The sequence below is a fragment of the Sardina pilchardus genome, chromosome 20, assembly GCF_963854185.1.
Source record: "Sardina pilchardus chromosome 20, fSarPil1.1, whole genome shotgun sequence".
Taxonomy (NCBI): Eukaryota; Metazoa; Chordata; class Actinopteri; order Clupeiformes; family Clupeidae; genus Sardina; species Sardina pilchardus.
The window spans coordinates 144,282-162,268 of record NC_085013.1 but is presented as its reverse complement, the minus strand read 5'-3'; the positions used below and the strand labels follow the sequence as shown (position 1 = coordinate 162,268).

Sequence of the window (17,987 nt, the reverse complement as noted above, 5' to 3'; positions counted from 1 at the left end):
TTGGGGGAGTTTTAGTGCTTGTTTTCATCTGGAATGTTTAGCTTATTTTTTGGGGTGACAGCTTTGTTTTCGATGTAGTTTTCACCGTGTTGTACAATTCCCGGTCTCGCTGTGTTCAATCGCCCAAGAGCTGCAAAGTAATTTTTTCAACACTGTCTGAGTATGGAAAATAGCCTATAGTCTGCATGGCCTTCGACATCCCAGATATTGTAGTGTTTTCCTGAACAACTGTAGGTTACTCGTTTCAGGATGTCCAAGTAGAGCGAGTGACCAAAGGTCCTGTTTTTACGCACAGCGAATTGATATATGAAAAGCTAATATCAGCGTGCTTCTTGAAGTTTTGCTTGACAGCAGTTGCTACTACATAGCCTATGTTGTCGGATTAGATGCAGCATTCGATTGACGTGTGTCTACTATTACGTATAAGGCCTATATAAACCGTGCGCTAAGGAGAAGCGCTCATTCACGTCTCCGTCGCCGGAGGGAGCGCCACGCTTTCTGTCGCTAGTGTACATCTGGACATGTATGGATCATTGGCTGCCAGTGACTCTAGCACACCAGTAGAGAACTGCATTAGGAGCAGTTGTTTTTTCTTTCTCCGTGGCGAAGATGAAGCAAAGAGGATCCACGAAACAACCCTCTTTACAACACATGACCTGAATGCGCAGTCCTAACTGGCCAGAGACCCAACTCGGAGCGTCCGCATCCCGACCGGTATGTGTACGTTGTTTTCATTGAGAGGCTAAGTTTCTAAAACGAAGCTCATATTTTATGAATTGTAAATTAGGGCTGTTCTCTCCAATGAAACGTCTCCTGTGTTTTCGCTCTGCTTAGAAAAACGGATTTTTTTTTTTTTTAAATCCCATCAAATACTTAGTGGTTTTATATTCTCATGCATGGCCAGACACTGATTTCTCTCCTTAGCTTTGAGTATCATCTTTGTTTGAAAAGCTGAGCTTTTTTTTTACTCCAGTGACATTTTCTAATTTACTTGTGGTAGTTTCAAATGGTGTACACACCAAGTGGTTTTTGCCATGCTATGTCACCATTACAATTTATTTAGCTTCTAAACAAATCTGTGAGCGTTTTAATCAGAGATAAAGCTGCCCTATGTATGTTGTACTGTGAGTAAAGTATGTGCACTTGCCTAACCAAACTCTTCTGTCAGTACCCATCGTTTTTAGGATAAAGAAGGAACAGTTATTGGAAATGTTACCAAGTTTTAAATGCCATTTGTTGTATTCTTCACTTTCAAAGTTGAACTCCACGCGGAAAATGCGCCCTTGTTTTCTTGAACACAATGTAGCGTACCTCACCTTTCACAACACACGCGTCTCCAACCCGGGTTAGGGAGCTTTAAGTAGGTTACTTTGGCCGGTTGCTTTCGCTTACGGCCATACCACGCTGAACACGCCCGATCTCGTCCGATCTCGGAAGCTAAGCAACGTCGGGCCTGGTTAGTACTTGGATGGGAGACCGCCTGGGAATACCAGGTGCCGTAAGCTTTTCTCTCCATCAGCCAGTGAAACTTTTTTTTTTTTCAGGCTGTCTGTCTGTGCGTGCCTGCTCCCTAGTACGTAGACGTTCCAACCCCTTTGAATATTTGCTTCCTCCGTTTGAAAGCAAAATAAATAAATACATAAATAAATAAATAAATAAATACATAGGTAGGAAATATAGGCTAAGCCAGCAACAGGTCTGAAAAAATTGCACGAGTTGACTGTAAACAGCTGGCGGATTGGGGGAGTTTTAGTGCTTGTTTTCATCTGGAATGTTTAGCTTATTTTTTGGGGTGACAGCTTTGTTTTCGATGTAGTTTTCACCGTGTTGTACAATTCCCGGTCTCGCTGTGTTCATTCGCCCAAGAGCTGCAAAGTAATTTTTTCAACACTGTCTGAGTATGGAAAATAGCCTATAGTCTGCATGGCCTTCGACATCCCAGATATTGTAGTGTTTTCCTGAACAACTGTAGGTTACTCGTTTCAGGATGTCCAAGTAGAGCGAGTGACCAAAGGTCCTGTTTTTACGCACAGCGAATTGATATATGAAAAGCTAATATCAGCGTGCTTCTTGAAGTTTTGCTTGACAGCAGTTGCTACTACATAGCCTATGTTGTCGGATTAGATGCAGCATTCGATTGACGTGTGTCTACTATTATGTATAAGGCCTATATAAACCGTGCGCTAAGGAGAAGCGCTCATTCACGTCTCCGTCGCCGGAGGGAGCGCCACGCTTTCTGTCGCTAGTGTACATCTGGACATGTATGGATCATTGGCTGCCAGTGACTCTAGCACACCAGTAGAGAACTGCATTAGGAGCAGTTGTTTTTTCTTTCTCCGTGGCGAAGATGAAGCAAAGAGGATCCACGAAACAACCCTCTTTACAACACATGACCTGAATGCGCAGTCCTAACTGGCCAGAGACCCAACTCGGAGCGTCCGCATCCCGACCGGTATGTGTACGTTGTTTTCATTGAGAGGCTAAGTTTCTAAAACGAAGCTCATATTTTATGAATTGTAAATTAGGGCTGTTCTCTCCAATGAAACGTCCCCTGTGTTTTCGCTCTGCTTAGAAAAACGGATTTTTTTTTTTTATATCCCATCAAATACTTAGTGGTTTTATATTCTCATGCATGGCCAGACACTGATTTCTCTCCTTAGCTTTGAGTATGGCTATGGCTATGGCTATGGCTATGGCTATGGCTATGGCTATGGCTATGGTTATTTAGCAGACGCCTTTGTCCAAAGCGAAGTATCATCTTTGTTTGAAAAGCTGAGCTTTTTTTTACTCCAGTGACATTTTCTAATTTACTTGTGGTAGTTTCAAATGGTGTACACACCAAGTGGTTTTTGCCATGCTATGTCACCATTACAATTTATTTAGCTTCTAAACAAATCTGTGAGCGTTTTAATCAGAGATAAAGCTGCCCTATGTATGTTGTACTGTGAGTAAAGTATGTGCACTTGCCTAACCAAACTCTTCTGTCAGTACCCATCGTTTTTAGGATAAAGAAGGAACAGTTATTGGAAATGTTACCAAGTTTTAAATGCCATTTGTTGTATTCTTCACTTTCAAAGTTGAACTCCACGCGGAAAATGCGCCCTTGTTTTCTTGAACACAATGTAGCACGCGTCTCCAACCCGGGTTAGGGAGCTTTAAGTAGGTTACTTTGGCCGGTTGCTTTCGCTTACGGCCATACCACGCTGAACACGCCCGATCTCGTCCGATCTCGGAAGCTAAGCAGCGTCGGGCCTGGTTAGTACTTGGATGGGAGACCGCCTGGGAATACCAGGTGCCGTAAGCTTTTCTCTCCATCAGCCAGTGAAACTTTTTTTTTTTTTCAGGCTGTCTGTCTGTGCGTGCCTGCTCCCTAGTACGTAGACGTTCCAACCCCTTTGAATATTTGCTTCCTCCGTTTGAAAGCAAAATAAAGAAATACATAAATAAATAAATAAATAAATGCATAGGTAGGAAATATAGGCTAAGCCAGCAACAGGTCGGAAAAAAATTGCACGAGTTGACTGTAAACAGCTGGCGGATTGGGGGAGTTTTAGTGCTTGTTTTCATCTGGAATGTTTAGCTTATTTTTTGGGGTGACAGCTTTGTTTTCGATGTAGTTTTCACCGTGTTGTACAATTCCCGGTCTCGCTGTGTTCATTCGCCCAAGAGCTGCAAAGTAATTTTTTCAACACTGTCTGAGTATGGAAAATAGCCTATAGTCTGCATGGCCTTCGACATCCCAGATATTGTAGTGTTTTCCTGAACAACTGTAGGTTACTCGTTTCAGGATGTCCAAGTAGAGCGAGTGACCAAAGGTCCTGTTTTTACGCACAGCGAATTGATATATGAAAAGCTAATATCAGCGTGCTTCTTGAAGTTTTGCTTGACAGCAGTTGCTACTACATAGCCTATGTTGTCGGATTAGATGCAGCATTCGATTGACGTGTGTCTACTATTACGTATAAGGCCTATATAAACCGTGCGCTAAGGAGAAGCGCTCATTCACGTCTCCGTCGCCGGAGGGAGCGCCACGCTTTCTGTCGCTAGTGTACATCTGGACATGTATGGATCATTGGCTGCCAGTGACTCTAGCACACCAGTAGAGAACTGCATTAGGAGCAGTTGTTTTTTCTTTCTCCGTGGCGAAGATGAAGCAAAGAGGATCCACGAAACAACCCTCTTTACAACACATGACCTGAATGCGCAGTCCTAACTGGCCAGAGACCCAACTCGGAGCGTCCGCATCCCGACCGGTATGTGTACGTTGTTTTCATTGAGAGGCTAAGTTTCTAAAACGAAGCTCATATTTTATGAATTGTAAATTAGGGCTGTTCTCTCCAATGAAACGTCCCCTGTGTTTTCGCTCTGCTTAGAAAAACGGATTTTTTTTTTTTATATCCCATCAAATACTTAGTGGTTTTATATTCTCATGCATGGCCAGACACTGATTTCTCTCCTTAGCTTTGAGTATGGCTATGGCTATGGCTATGGCTATGGCTATGGCTATGGCTATGGCTATGGTTATTTAGCAGACGCCTTTGTCCAAAGCGAAGTATCATCTTTGTTTGAAAAGCTGAGCTTTTTTTTACTCCAGTGACATTTTCTAATTTACTTGTGGTAGTTTCAAATGGTGTACACACCAAGTGGTTTTTGCCATGCTATGTCACCATTACAATTTATTTAGCTTCTAAACAAATCTGTGAGCGTTTTAATCAGAGATAAAGCTGCCCTATGTATGTTGTACTGTGAGTAAAGTATGTGCACTTGCCTAACCAAACTCTTCTGTCAGTACCCATCGTTTTTAGGATAAAGAAGGAACAGTTATTGGAAATGTTACCAAGTTTTAAATGCCATTTGTTGTATTCTTCACTTTCAAAGTTGAACTCCACGCGGAAAATGCGCCCTTGTTTTCTTGAACACAATGTAGCACGCGTCTCCAACCCGGGTTAGGGAGCTTTAAGTAGGTTACTTTGGCCGGTTGCTTTCGCTTACGGCCATACCACGCTGAACACGCCCGATCTCGTCCGATCTCGGAAGCTAAGCAGCGTCGGGCCTGGTTAGTACTTGGATGGGAGACCGCCTGGGAATACCAGGTGCCGTAAGCTTTTCTCTCCATCAGCCAGTGAAACTTTTTTTTTTTTTCAGGCTGTCTGTCTGTGCGTGCCTGCTCCCTAGTACGTAGACGTTCCAACCCCTTTGAATATTTGCTTCCTCCGTTTGAAAGCAAAATAAAGAAATACATAAATAAATAAATAAATAAATGCATAGGTAGGAAATATAGGCTAAGCCAGCAACAGGTCGGAAAAAAATTGCACGAGTTGACTGTAAACAGCTGGCGGATTGGGGGAGTTTTAGTGCTTGTTTTCATCTGGAATGTTTAGCTTATTTTTTGGGGTGACAGCTTTGTTTTCTATGTAGTTTTCACCGTGTTGTACAATTCCCGGTCTCGCTGTGTTCATTCGCCCAAGAGCTGCAAAGTAATTTTTTCAACACTGTCTGAGTATGGAAAATAGCCTATAGTCTGCATGGCCTTCGACATCCCAGATATTGTAGTGTTTTCCTGAACAACTGTAGGTTACTCGTTTCAGGATGTCCAAGTAGAGCGAGTGACCAAAGTTCCTGTTTTTACGCACAGCGAATTGATATATGAAAAGCTAATATCAGCGTGCTTCATGAAGTTTTGCTTGACAGCAGTTGCTACTACATAGCCTATGTTGTCGGATTAGATGCAGCATTCGATTGACGTGTGTCTACTATTACGTATAAGGCCTATATAAACCGTGCGCTAAGGAGAAGCGCTCATTCACGTCTCCGTCGCCGGAGGGAGCGCCACGCTTTCTGTCGCTAGTGTACATCTGGACATGTATGGATCATTGGCTGCCAGTGACTCTAGCACACCAGTAGAGAACTGCATTTGGAGCAGTTGTTTTTTCTTTCTCCGTGGCGAAGATGAAGCAAAGAGGATCCACGAAACAACCCTCTTTACAACACATGACCTGAATGCGCAGTCCTAACTGGCCAGAGACCCAACTCGGAGCGTCCGCATCCCAACCGGTATGTGTACGTTGTTTTCATTGAGAGGCTAAGTTTCTAAAACGAAGCTCATATTTTATGAATTGTAAATTAGGGCTGTTCTCTCCAATGAAACGTCCCCTGTGTTTTCGCTCTGCTTAGAAAAACGGATTTTTTTTTTTTTTATATCCCATCAAATACTTAGTGGTTTTATATTCTCATGCATGGCCAGACACTGATTTCTCTCCTTAGCTTTGAGTATCATCTTTGTTTGAAAAGCTGAGCTTTTTTTTACTCCAGTGACATTTTCTAATTTACTTGTGGTAGTTTCAAATGGTGTACACACCAAGTGGTTTTTGCCATGCTATGTCACCATTACAATTTATTTAGCTTCTAAACAAATCTGTGAGCGTTTTAATCAGAGATAAAGCTGCCCTATGTATGTTGTACTGTGAGTAAAGTATGTGCACTTGCCTAACCAAACTCTTCTGTCAGTACCCATCGTTTTTAGGATAAAGAAGGAACAGTTATTGGAAATGTTACCAAGTTTTAAATGCCATTTGTTGTATTCTTCACTTTCAAAGTTGAACTCCACGCGGAAAATGCGCCCTTGTTTTCTTGAACACAATGTAGCGTACCTCACCTTTCACAACACACGCGTCTCCAACCCGGGTTAGGGAGCTTTAAGTAGGTTACTTTGGCCGGTTGCTTTCGCTTACGGCCATACCACGCTGAACACGCCCGATCTCGTCCGATCTCGGAAGCTAAGCAGCGTCGGGCCTGGTTAGTACTTGGATGGGAGACCGCCTGGGAATACCAGGTGCCGTAAGCTTTTCTCTCCATCAGCCAGTGAAACTTTTTTTTTTTTCAGGCTGTCTGTCTGTGCGTGCCTGCTCCCTAGTACGTAGACGTTCCAACCCCTTTGAATATTTGCTTCCTCCGTTTGAAAGCAAAATAAAGAAATACATAAATAAATAAATGAATAAATACATAGGTAGGAAATATAGACTAAGCCAGCAACAGGTCGGAAAAAATTGCACGAGTTGACTGTAAACAGCTGGCGGATTGGGGGAGTTTTAGTGCTTGTTTTCATCTGGAATGTTTAGCTTATTTTTTGGGGTGACAGCTTTGTTTTCGATGTAGTTTTCACCGTGTTGTACAATTCCCGGTCTCGCTGTGTTCATTCGCCCAAGAGCTGCAAAGTAATTTTTTCAACACTGTCTGAGTATGGAAAATAGCCTATAGTCTGCATGGCCTTCGACATCCCAGATATTGTAGTGTTTTCCTGAACAACTGTAGGTTACTCGTTTCAGGATGTCCAAGTAGAGCGAGTGACCAAAGGTCCTGTTTTTACGCACAGCGAATTGATATATGAAAAGCTAATATCAGCGTGCTTCTTGAAGTTTTGCTTGACAGCAGTTGCTACTACATAGCCTATGTTGTCGGATTAGATGCAGCATTCGATTGACGTGTGTCTACTATTACGTATAAGGCCTATATAAACCGTGCGCTAAGGAGAAGCGCTCATTCACGTCTCCGTCGCCGGAGGGAGCGCCACGCTTTCTGTCGCTAGTGTACATCTGGACATGTATGGATCATTGGCTGCCAGTGACTCTAGCACACCAGTAGAGAACTGCATTAGGAGCAGTTGTTTTTTCTTTCTCCGTGGCGAAGATGAAGCAAAGAGGATCCACGAAACAACCCTCTTTACAACACATGACCTGAATGCGCAGTCCTAACTGGCCAGAGACCCAACTCGGAGCGTCCGCATCCCGACCGGTATGTGTACGTTGTTTTCATTGAGAGGCTAAGTTTCTAAAACGAAGCTCATATTTTATGAATTGTAAATTAGGGCTGTTCTCTCCAATGAAACGTCTCCTGTGTTTTCGCTCTGCTTAGAAAAACGGATTTTTTTTTTTTTTAAATCCCATCAAATACTTAGTGGTTTTATATTCTCATGCATGGCCAGACACTGATTTCTCTCCTTAGCTTTGAGTATCATCTTTGTTTGAAAAGCTGAGCTTTTTTTTTACTCCAGTGACATTTTCTAATTTACTTGTGGTAGTTTCAAATGGTGTACACACCAAGTGGTTTTTGCCATGCTATGTCACCATTACAATTTATTTAGCTTCTAAACAAATCTGTGAGCGTTTTAATCAGAGATAAAGCTGCCCTATGTATGTTGTACTGTGAGTAAAGTATGTGCACTTGCCTAACCAAACTCTTCTGTCAGTACCCATCGTTTTTAGGATAAAGAAGGAACAGTTATTGGAAATGTTACCAAGTTTTAAATGCCATTTGTTGTATTCTTCACTTTCAAAGTTGAACTCCACGCGGAAAATGCGCCCTTGTTTTCTTGAACACAATGTAGCGTACCTCACCTTTCACAACACACGCGTCTCCAACCCGGGTTAGGGAGCTTTAAGTAGGTTACTTTGGCCGGTTGCTTTCGCTTACGGCCATACCACGCTGAACACGCCCGATCTCGTCCGATCTCGGAAGCTAAGCAACGTCGGGCCTGGTTAGTACTTGGATGGGAGACCGCCTGGGAATACCAGGTGCCGTAAGCTTTTCTCTCCATCAGCCAGTGAAACTTTTTTTTTTTTCAGGCTGTCTGTCTGTGCGTGCCTGCTCCCTAGTACGTAGACGTTCCAACCCCTTTGAATATTTGCTTCCTCCGTTTGAAAGCAAAATAAATAAATACATAAATAAATAAATAAATAAATACATAGGTAGGAAATATAGGCTAAGCCAGCAACAGGTCTGAAAAAATTGCACGAGTTGACTGTAAACAGCTGGCGGATTGGGGGAGTTTTAGTGCTTGTTTTCATCTGGAATGTTTAGCTTATTTTTTGGGGTGACAGCTTTGTTTTCGATGTAGTTTTCACCGTGTTGTACAATTCCCGGTCTCGCTGTGTTCATTCGCCCAAGAGCTGCAAAGTAATTTTTTCAACACTGTCTGAGTATGGAAAATAGCCTATAGTCTGCATGGCCTTCGACATCCCAGATATTGTAGTGTTTTCCTGAACAACTGTAGGTTACTCGTTTCAGGATGTCCAAGTAGAGCGAGTGACCAAAGGTCCTGTTTTTACGCACAGCGAATTGATATATGAAAAGCTAATATCAGCGTGCTTCTTGAAGTTTTGCTTGACAGCAGTTGCTACTACATAGCCTATGTTGTCGGATTAGATGCAGCATTCGATTGACGTGTGTCTACTATTATGTATAAGGCCTATATAAACCGTGCGCTAAGGAGAAGCGCTCATTCACGTCTCCGTCGCCGGAGGGAGCGCCACGCTTTCTGTCGCTAGTGTACATCTGGACATGTATGGATCATTGGCTGCCAGTGACTCTAGCACACCAGTAGAGAACTGCATTAGGAGCAGTTGTTTTTTCTTTCTCCGTGGCGAAGATGAAGCAAAGAGGATCCACGAAACAACCCTCTTTACAACACATGACCTGAATGCGCAGTCCTAACTGGCCAGAGACCCAACTCGGAGCGTCCGCATCCCGACCGGTATGTGTACGTTGTTTTCATTGAGAGGCTAAGTTTCTAAAACGAAGCTCATATTTTATGAATTGTAAATTAGGGCTGTTCTCTCCAATGAAACGTCCCCTGTGTTTTCGCTCTGCTTAGAAAAACGGATTTTTTTTTTTTATATCCCATCAAATACTTAGTGGTTTTATATTCTCATGCATGGCCAGACACTGATTTCTCTCCTTAGCTTTGAGTATGGCTATGGCTATGGCTATGGCTATGGCTATGGCTATGGCTATGGCTATGGTTATTTAGCAGACGCCTTTGTCCAAAGCGAAGTATCATCTTTGTTTGAAAAGCTGAGCTTTTTTTTACTCCAGTGACATTTTCTAATTTACTTGTGGTAGTTTCAAATGGTGTACACACCAAGTGGTTTTTGCCATGCTATGTCACCATTACAATTTATTTAGCTTCTAAACAAATCTGTGAGCGTTTTAATCAGAGATAAAGCTGCCCTATGTATGTTGTACTGTGAGTAAAGTATGTGCACTTGCCTAACCAAACTCTTCTGTCAGTACCCATCGTTTTTAGGATAAAGAAGGAACAGTTATTGGAAATGTTACCAAGTTTTAAATGCCATTTGTTGTATTCTTCACTTTCAAAGTTGAACTCCACGCGGAAAATGCGCCCTTGTTTTCTTGAACACAATGTAGCACGCGTCTCCAACCCGGGTTAGGGAGCTTTAAGTAGGTTACTTTGGCCGGTTGCTTTCGCTTACGGCCATACCACGCTGAACACGCCCGATCTCGTCCGATCTCGGAAGCTAAGCAGCGTCGGGCCTGGTTAGTACTTGGATGGGAGACCGCCTGGGAATACCAGGTGCCGTAAGCTTTTCTCTCCATCAGCCAGTGAAACTTTTTTTTTTTTTCAGGCTGTCTGTCTGTGCGTGCCTGCTCCCTAGTACGTAGACGTTCCAACCCCTTTGAATATTTGCTTCCTCCGTTTGAAAGCAAAATAAAGAAATACATAAATAAATAAATAAATAAATGCATAGGTAGGAAATATAGGCTAAGCCAGCAACAGGTCGGAAAAAAATTGCACGAGTTGACTGTAAACAGCTGGCGGATTGGGGGAGTTTTAGTGCTTGTTTTCATCTGGAATGTTTAGCTTATTTTTTGGGGTGACAGCTTTGTTTTCGATGTAGTTTTCACCGTGTTGTACAATTCCCGGTCTCGCTGTGTTCATTCGCCCAAGAGCTGCAAAGTAATTTTTTCAACACTGTCTGAGTATGGAAAATAGCCTATAGTCTGCATGGCCTTCGACATCCCAGATATTGTAGTGTTTTCCTGAACAACTGTAGGTTACTCGTTTCAGGATGTCCAAGTAGAGCGAGTGACCAAAGGTCCTGTTTTTACGCACAGCGAATTGATATATGAAAAGCTAATATCAGCGTGCTTCTTGAAGTTTTGCTTGACAGCAGTTGCTACTACATAGCCTATGTTGTCGGATTAGATGCAGCATTCGATTGACGTGTGTCTACTATTACGTATAAGGCCTATATAAACCGTGCGCTAAGGAGAAGCGCTCATTCACGTCTCCGTCGCCGGAGGGAGCGCCACGCTTTCTGTCGCTAGTGTACATCTGGACATGTATGGATCATTGGCTGCCAGTGACTCTAGCACACCAGTAGAGAACTGCATTAGGAGCAGTTGTTTTTTCTTTCTCCGTGGCGAAGATGAAGCAAAGAGGATCCACGAAACAACCCTCTTTACAACACATGACCTGAATGCGCAGTCCTAACTGGCCAGAGACCCAACTCGGAGCGTCCGCATCCCGACCGGTATGTGTACGTTGTTTTCATTGAGAGGCTAAGTTTCTAAAACGAAGCTCATATTTTATGAATTGTAAATTAGGGCTGTTCTCTCCAATGAAACGTCCCCTGTGTTTTCGCTCTGCTTAGAAAAACGGATTTTTTTTTTATATCCCATCAAATACTTAGTGGTTTTATATTCTCATGCATGGCCAGACACTGATTTCTCTCCTTAGCTTTGAGTATGGCTATGGCTATGGCTATGGCTATGGCTATGGCTATGGCTATGGCTATGGTTATTTAGCAGACGCCTTTGTCCAAAGCGAAGTATCATCTTTGTTTGAAAAGCTGAGCTTTTTTTTACTCCAGTGACATTTTCTAATTTACTTGTGGTAGTTTCAAATGGTGTACACACCAAGTGGTTTTTGCCATGCTATGTCACCATTACAATTTATTTAGCTTCTAAACAAATCTGTGAGCGTTTTAATCAGAGATAAAGCTGCCCTATGTATGTTGTACTGTGAGTAAAGTATGTGCACTTGCCTAACCAAACTCTTCTGTCAGTACCCATCGTTTTTAGGATAAAGAAGGAACAGTTATTGGAAATGTTACCAAGTTTTAAATGCCATTTGTTGTATTCTTCACTTTCAAAGTTGAACTCCACGCGGAAAATGCGCCCTTGTTTTCTTGAACACAATGTAGCACGCGTCTCCAACCCGGGTTAGGGAGCTTTAAGTAGGTTACTTTGGCCGGTTGCTTTCGCTTACGGCCATACCACGCTGAACACGCCCGATCTCGTCCGATCTCGGAAGCTAAGCAGCGTCGGGCCTGGTTAGTACTTGGATGGGAGACCGCCTGGGAATACCAGGTGCCGTAAGCTTTTCTCTCCATCAGCCAGTGAAACTTTTTTTTTTTTTCAGGCTGTCTGTCTGTGCGTGCCTGCTCCCTAGTACGTAGACGTTCCAACCCCTTTGAATATTTGCTTCCTCCGTTTGAAAGCAAAATAAAGAAATACATAAATAAATAAATAAATAAATGCATAGGTAGGAAATATAGGCTAAGCCAGCAACAGGTCGGAAAAAAATTGCACGAGTTGACTGTAAACAGCTGGCGGATTGGGGGAGTTTTAGTGCTTGTTTTCATCTGGAATGTTTAGCTTATTTTTTGGGGTGACAGCTTTGTTTTCGATGTAGTTTTCACCGTGTTGTACAATTCCCGGTCTCGCTGTGTTCATTCGCCCAAGAGCTGCAAAGTAATTTTTTCAACACTGTCTGAGTATGGAAAATAGCCTATAGTCTGCATGGCCTTCGACATCCCAGATATTGTAGTGTTTTCCTGAACAACTGTAGGTTACTCGTTTCAGGATGTCCAAGTAGAGCGAGTGACCAAAGTTCCTGTTTTTACGCACAGCGAATTGATATATGAAAAGCTAATATCAGCGTGCTTCATGAAGTTTTGCTTGACAGCAGTTGCTACTACATAGCCTATGTTGTCGGATTAGATGCAGCATTCGATTGACGTGTGTCTACTATTACGTATAAGGCCTATATAAACCGTGCGCTAAGGAGAAGCGCTCATTCACGTCTCCGTCGCCGGAGGGAGCGCCACGCTTTCTGTCGCTAGTGTACATCTGGACATGTATGGATCATTGGCTGCCAGTGACTCTAGCACACCAGTAGAGAACTGCATTTGGAGCAGTTGTTTTTTCTTTCTCCGTGGCGAAGATGAAGCAAAGAGGATCCACGAAACAACCCTCTTTACAACACATGACCTGAATGCGCAGTCCTAACTGGCCAGAGACCCAACTCGGAGCGTCCGCATCCCAACCGGTATGTGTACGTTGTTTTCATTGAGAGGCTAAGTTTCTAAAACGAAGCTCATATTTTATGAATTGTAAATTAGGGCTGTTCTCTCCAATGAAACGTCTCCTGTGTTTTCGCTCTGCTTAGAAAAACGGATTTTTTTTTTTTTAAATCCCATCAAATACTTAGTGGTTTTATATTCTCATGCATGGCCAGACACTGATTTCTCTCCTTAGCTTTGAGTATCATCTTTGTTTGAAAAGCTGAGCTTTTTTTTTACTCCAGTGACATTTTCTAATTTACTTGTGGTAGTTTCAAATGGTGTACACACCAAGTGGTTTTTGCCATGCTATGTCACCATTACAATTTATTTAGCTTCTAAACAAATCTGTGAGCGTTTTAATCAGAGATAAAGCTGCCCTATGTATGTTGTACTGTGAGTAAAGTATGTGCACTTGCCTAACCAAACTCTTCTGTCAGTACCCATCGTTTTTAGGATAAAGAAGGAACAGTTATTGGAAATGTTACCAAGTTTTAAATGCCATTTGTTGTATTCTTCACTTTCAAAGTTGAACTCCACGCGGAAAATGCGCCCTTGTTTTCTTGAACACAATGTAGCGTACCTCACCTTTCACAACACACGCGTCTCCAACCCGGGTTAGGGAGCTTTAAGTAGGTTACTTTGGCCGGTTGCTTTCGCTTACGGCCATACCACGCTGAACACGCCCGATCTCGTCCGATCTCGGAAGCTAAGCAACGTCGGGCCTGGTTAGTACTTGGATGGGAGACCGCCTGGGAATACCAGGTGCCGTAAGCTTTTCTCTCCATCAGCCAGTGAAACTTTTTTTTTTTTCAGGCTGTCTGTCTGTGCGTGCCTGCTCCCTAGTACGTAGACGTTCCAACCCCTTTGAATATTTGCTTCCTCCGTTTGAAAGCAAAATAAATAAATACATAAATAAATAAATAAATAAATACATAGGTAGGAAATATAGGCTAAGCCAGCAACAGGTCGGAAAAAATTGCACGAGTTGACTGTAAACAGCTGGCGGATTGGGGGAGTTTTAGTGCTTGTTTTCATCTGGAATGTTTAGCTTATTTTTTGGGGTGACAGCTTTGTTTTCGATGTAGTTTTCACCGTGTTGTACAATTCCCGGTCTCGCTGTGTTCATTCGCCCAAGAGCTGCAAAGTAATTTTTCAACACTGTCTGAGTATGGAAAATAGCCTATAGTCTGCATGGCCTTCGACATCCCAGATATTGTAGTGTTTTCCTGAACAACTGTAGGTTACTCGTTTCAGGATGTCCAAGTAGAGCGAGTGACCAAAGGTCCTGTTTTTACGCACAGCGAATTGATATATGAAAAGCTAATATCAGCGTGCTTCATGAAGTTTTGCTTGACAGCAGTTGCTACTACATAGCCTATGTTGTCGGATTAGATGCAGCATTCGATTGACGTGTGTCTACTATTACGTATAAGGCCTATATAAACCGTGCGCTAAGGAGAAGCGCTCATTCACGTCTCCGTCGCCGGAGGGAGCGCCACGCTTTCTGTCGCTAGTGTACATCTGGACATGTATGGATCATTGGCTGCCAGTGACTCTAGCACACCAGTAGAGAACTGCATTAGGAGCAGTTGTTTTTTCTTTCTCCGTGGCGAAGATGAAGCAAAGAGGATCCACGAAACAACCCTCTTTACAACACATGACCTGAATGCGCAGTCCTAACTGGCCAGAGACCCAACTCGGAGCGTCCGCATCCCGACCGGTATGTGTACGTTGTTTTCATTGAGAGGCTAAGTTTCTAAAACGAAGCTCATATTTTATGAATTGTAAATTAGGGCTGTTCTCTCCAATGAAACGTCCCCTGTGTTTTCGCTCTGCTTAGAAAAACGGATTTTTTTTTTTTATATCCCATCAAATACTTAGTGGTTTTATATTCTCATGCATGGCCAGACACTGATTTCTCTCCTTAGCTTTGAGTATGGCTATGGCTATGGCTATGGCTATGGCTATGGCTATGGCTATGGCTAAGGCTATGGCTATGGTTATTTAGCAGACGCCTTTGTCCAAAGCGAAGTATCATCTTTGTTTGAAAAGCTGAGCTTTTTTTTACTCCAGTGACATTTTCTAATTTACTTGTGGTAGTTTCAAATGGTGTACACACCAAGTGGTTTTTGCCATGCTATGTCACCATTACAATTTATTTAGCTTCTAAACAAATCTGTGAGCGTTTTAATCAGAGATAAAGCTGCCCTATGTATGTTGTACTGTGAGTAAAGTATGTGCACTTGCCTAACCAAACTCTTCTGTCAGTACCCATCGTTTTTAGGATAAAGAAGGAACAGTTATTGGAAATGTTACCAAGTTTTAAATGCCATTTGTTGTATTCTTCACTTTCAAAGTTGAACTCCACGCGGAAAATGCGCCCTTGTTTTCTTGAACACAATGTAGCACGCGTCTCCAACCCGGGTTAGGGAGCTTTAAGTAGGTTACTTTGGCCGGTTGCTTTCGCTTACGGCCATACCACGCTGAACACGCCCGATCTCGTCCGATCTCGGAAGCTAAGCAGCGTCGGGCCTGGTTAGTACTTGGATGGGAGACCGCCTGGGAATACCAGGTGCCGTAAGCTTTTCTCTCCATCAGCCAGTGAAACTTTTTTTTTTTTCAGGCTGTCTGTCTGTGCGTGCCTGCTCCCTAGTACGTAGACGTTCCAACCCCTTTGAATATTTGCTTCCTCCGTTTGAAAGCAAAATAAAGAAATACATAAATAAATAAATGAATAAATACATAGGTAGGAAATATAGGCTAAGCCAGCAACAGGTCGGAAAAAATTGCACGAGTTGACTGTAAACAGCTGGCGGATTGGGGGAGTTTTAGTGCTTGTTTTCATCTGGAATGTTTAGCTTATTTTTTGGGGTGACAGCTTTGTTTTCGATGTAGTTTTCACCGTACAATTCCCGGTCTCGCTGTGTTCATTCGCCCAAGAGCTGCAAAGTAATTTTTTCAACACTGTCTGAGTATGGAAAATAGCCTATAGTCTGCATGGCCTTCGACATCCCAGATATTGTAGTGTTTTCCTGAACAACTGTAGGTTACTCGTTTCAGGATGTCCAAGTAGAGCGAGTGACCAAAGGTCCTGTTTTTACGCACAGCGAATTGATATATGAAAAGCTAATATCAGCGTGCTTCTTGAAGTTTTGCTTGACAGCAGTTGCTACTACATAGCCTATGTTGTCGGATTAGATGCAGCATTCGATTGACGTGTGTCTACTATTACGTATAAGGCCTATATAAACCGTGCGCTAAGGAGAAGCGCTCATTCACGTCTCCGTCGCCGGAGGGAGCGCCACGCTTTCTGTCGCTAGTGTACATCTGGACATGTATGGATCATTGGCTGCCAGTGACTCTAGCACACCAGTAGAGAACTGCATTAGGAGCAGTTGTTTTTTCTTTCTCCGTGGCGAAGATGAAGCAAAGAGGATCCACGAAACAACCCTCTTTACAACACATGACCTGAATGCGCAGTCCTAACTGGCCAGAGACCCAACTCGGAGCGTCCGCATCCCGACCGGTATGTGTACGTTGTTTTCATTGAGAGGCTAAGTTTCTAAAACGAAGCTCATATTTTATGAATTGTAAATTAGGGCTGTTCTCTCCAATGAAACGTCTCCTGTGTTTTCGCTCTGCTTAGAAAAACGGATTTTTTTTTTTTTAAATCCCATCAAATACTTAGTGGTTTTATATTCTCATGCATGGCCAGACACTGATTTCTCTCCTTAGCTTTGAGTATCATCTTTGTTTGAAAAGCTGAGCTTTTTTTTTACTCCAGTGACATTTTCTAATTTACTTGTGGTAGTTTCAAATGGTGTACACACCAAGTGGTTTTTGCCATGCTATGTCACCATTACAATTTATTTAGCTTCTAAACAAATCTGTGAGCGTTTTAATCAGAGATAAAGCTGCCCTATGTATGTTGTACTGTGAGTAAAGTATGTGCACTTGCCTAACCAAACTCTTCTGTCAGTACCCATCGTTTTTAGGATAAAGAAGGAACAGTTATTGGAAATGTTACCAAGTTTTAAATGCCATTTGTTGTATTCTTCACTTTCAAAGTTGAACTCCACGCGGAAAATGCGCCCTTGTTTTCTTGAACACAATGTAGCGTACCTCACCTTTCACAACACACGCGTCTCCAACCCGGGTTAGGGAGCTTTAAGTAGGTTACTTTGGCCGGTTGCTTTCGCTTACGGCCATACCACGCTGAACACGCCCGATCTCGTCCGATCTCGGAAGCTAAGCAACGTCGGGCCTGGTTAGTACTTGGATGGGAGACCGCCTGGGAATACCAGGTGCCGTAAGCTTTTCTCTCCATCAGCCAGTGAAACTTTTTTTTTTTTCAGGCTGTCTGTCTGTGCGTGCCTGCTCCCTAGTACGTAGACGTTCCAACCCCTTTGAATATTTGCTTCCTCCGTTTGAAAGCAAAATAAATAAATACATAAATAAATAAATAAATAAATACATAGGTAGGAAATATAGGCTAAGCCAGCAACAGGTCTGAAAAAATTGCACGAGTTGACTGTAAACAGCTGGCGGATTGGGGGAGTTTTAGTGCTTGTTTTCATCTGGAATGTTTAGCTTATTTTTTGGGGTGACAGCTTTGTTTTCGATGTAGTTTTCACCGTGTTGTACAATTCCCGGTCTCGCTGTGTTCATTCGCCCAAGAGCTGCAAAGTAATTTTTTCAACACTGTCTGAGTATGGAAAATAGCCTATAGTCTGCATGGCCTTCGACATCCCAGATATTGTAGTGTTTTCCTGAACAACTGTAGGTTACTCGTTTCAGGATGTCCAAGTAGAGCGAGTGACCAAAGGTCCTGTTTTTACGCAC

The 17,987-nt window shown here is 42.8% G+C and overlaps 10 non-coding genes across 10 annotated transcripts; all 10 read left to right on the top strand.

Annotated features, from left to right (window-relative positions):
* Positions 1-1,386: 1,386 nt before the first annotated feature.
* Positions 1,387-1,505, top strand: LOC134068317 (5S ribosomal RNA). Its single transcript, XR_009936694.1, has one exon. It is a non-coding gene; the product is annotated as a 5S ribosomal RNA (ribosomal RNA).
* Positions 1,506-3,185: 1,680 nt separating this feature from the next.
* LOC134068287 (5S ribosomal RNA) lies at positions 3,186-3,304 on the top strand. Its single transcript, XR_009936666.1, has one exon. It is a non-coding gene; the product is annotated as a 5S ribosomal RNA (ribosomal RNA).
* Positions 3,305-4,986: 1,682 nt separating this feature from the next.
* On the top strand, positions 4,987-5,105 carry LOC134068286 (5S ribosomal RNA). Its single transcript, XR_009936665.1, has one exon. It is a non-coding gene; the product is annotated as a 5S ribosomal RNA (ribosomal RNA).
* Positions 5,106-6,725: 1,620 nt separating this feature from the next.
* On the top strand, positions 6,726-6,844 carry LOC134068285 (5S ribosomal RNA). Its single transcript, XR_009936664.1, has one exon. It is a non-coding gene; the product is annotated as a 5S ribosomal RNA (ribosomal RNA).
* A 1,619-nt stretch (positions 6,845-8,463) lies between these two features.
* On the top strand, positions 8,464-8,582 carry LOC134068315 (5S ribosomal RNA). Its single transcript, XR_009936693.1, has one exon. It is a non-coding gene; the product is annotated as a 5S ribosomal RNA (ribosomal RNA).
* Positions 8,583-10,262: 1,680 nt separating this feature from the next.
* On the top strand, positions 10,263-10,381 carry LOC134068284 (5S ribosomal RNA). Its single transcript, XR_009936663.1, has one exon. It is a non-coding gene; the product is annotated as a 5S ribosomal RNA (ribosomal RNA).
* Positions 10,382-12,061: 1,680 nt separating this feature from the next.
* LOC134068283 (5S ribosomal RNA) lies at positions 12,062-12,180 on the top strand. Its single transcript, XR_009936662.1, has one exon. It is a non-coding gene; the product is annotated as a 5S ribosomal RNA (ribosomal RNA).
* Positions 12,181-13,800: 1,620 nt separating this feature from the next.
* LOC134068314 (5S ribosomal RNA) lies at positions 13,801-13,919 on the top strand. The gene has a single exon (XR_009936692.1). It is a non-coding gene; the product is annotated as a 5S ribosomal RNA (ribosomal RNA).
* Positions 13,920-15,610: 1,691 nt separating this feature from the next.
* LOC134068282 (5S ribosomal RNA) lies at positions 15,611-15,729 on the top strand. Its single transcript, XR_009936661.1, has one exon. It is a non-coding gene; the product is annotated as a 5S ribosomal RNA (ribosomal RNA).
* A 1,613-nt stretch (positions 15,730-17,342) lies between these two features.
* Positions 17,343-17,461, top strand: LOC134068313 (5S ribosomal RNA). Its single transcript, XR_009936691.1, has one exon. It is a non-coding gene; the product is annotated as a 5S ribosomal RNA (ribosomal RNA).
* The last annotated feature ends 526 nt before the right edge of the window (positions 17,462-17,987 follow it).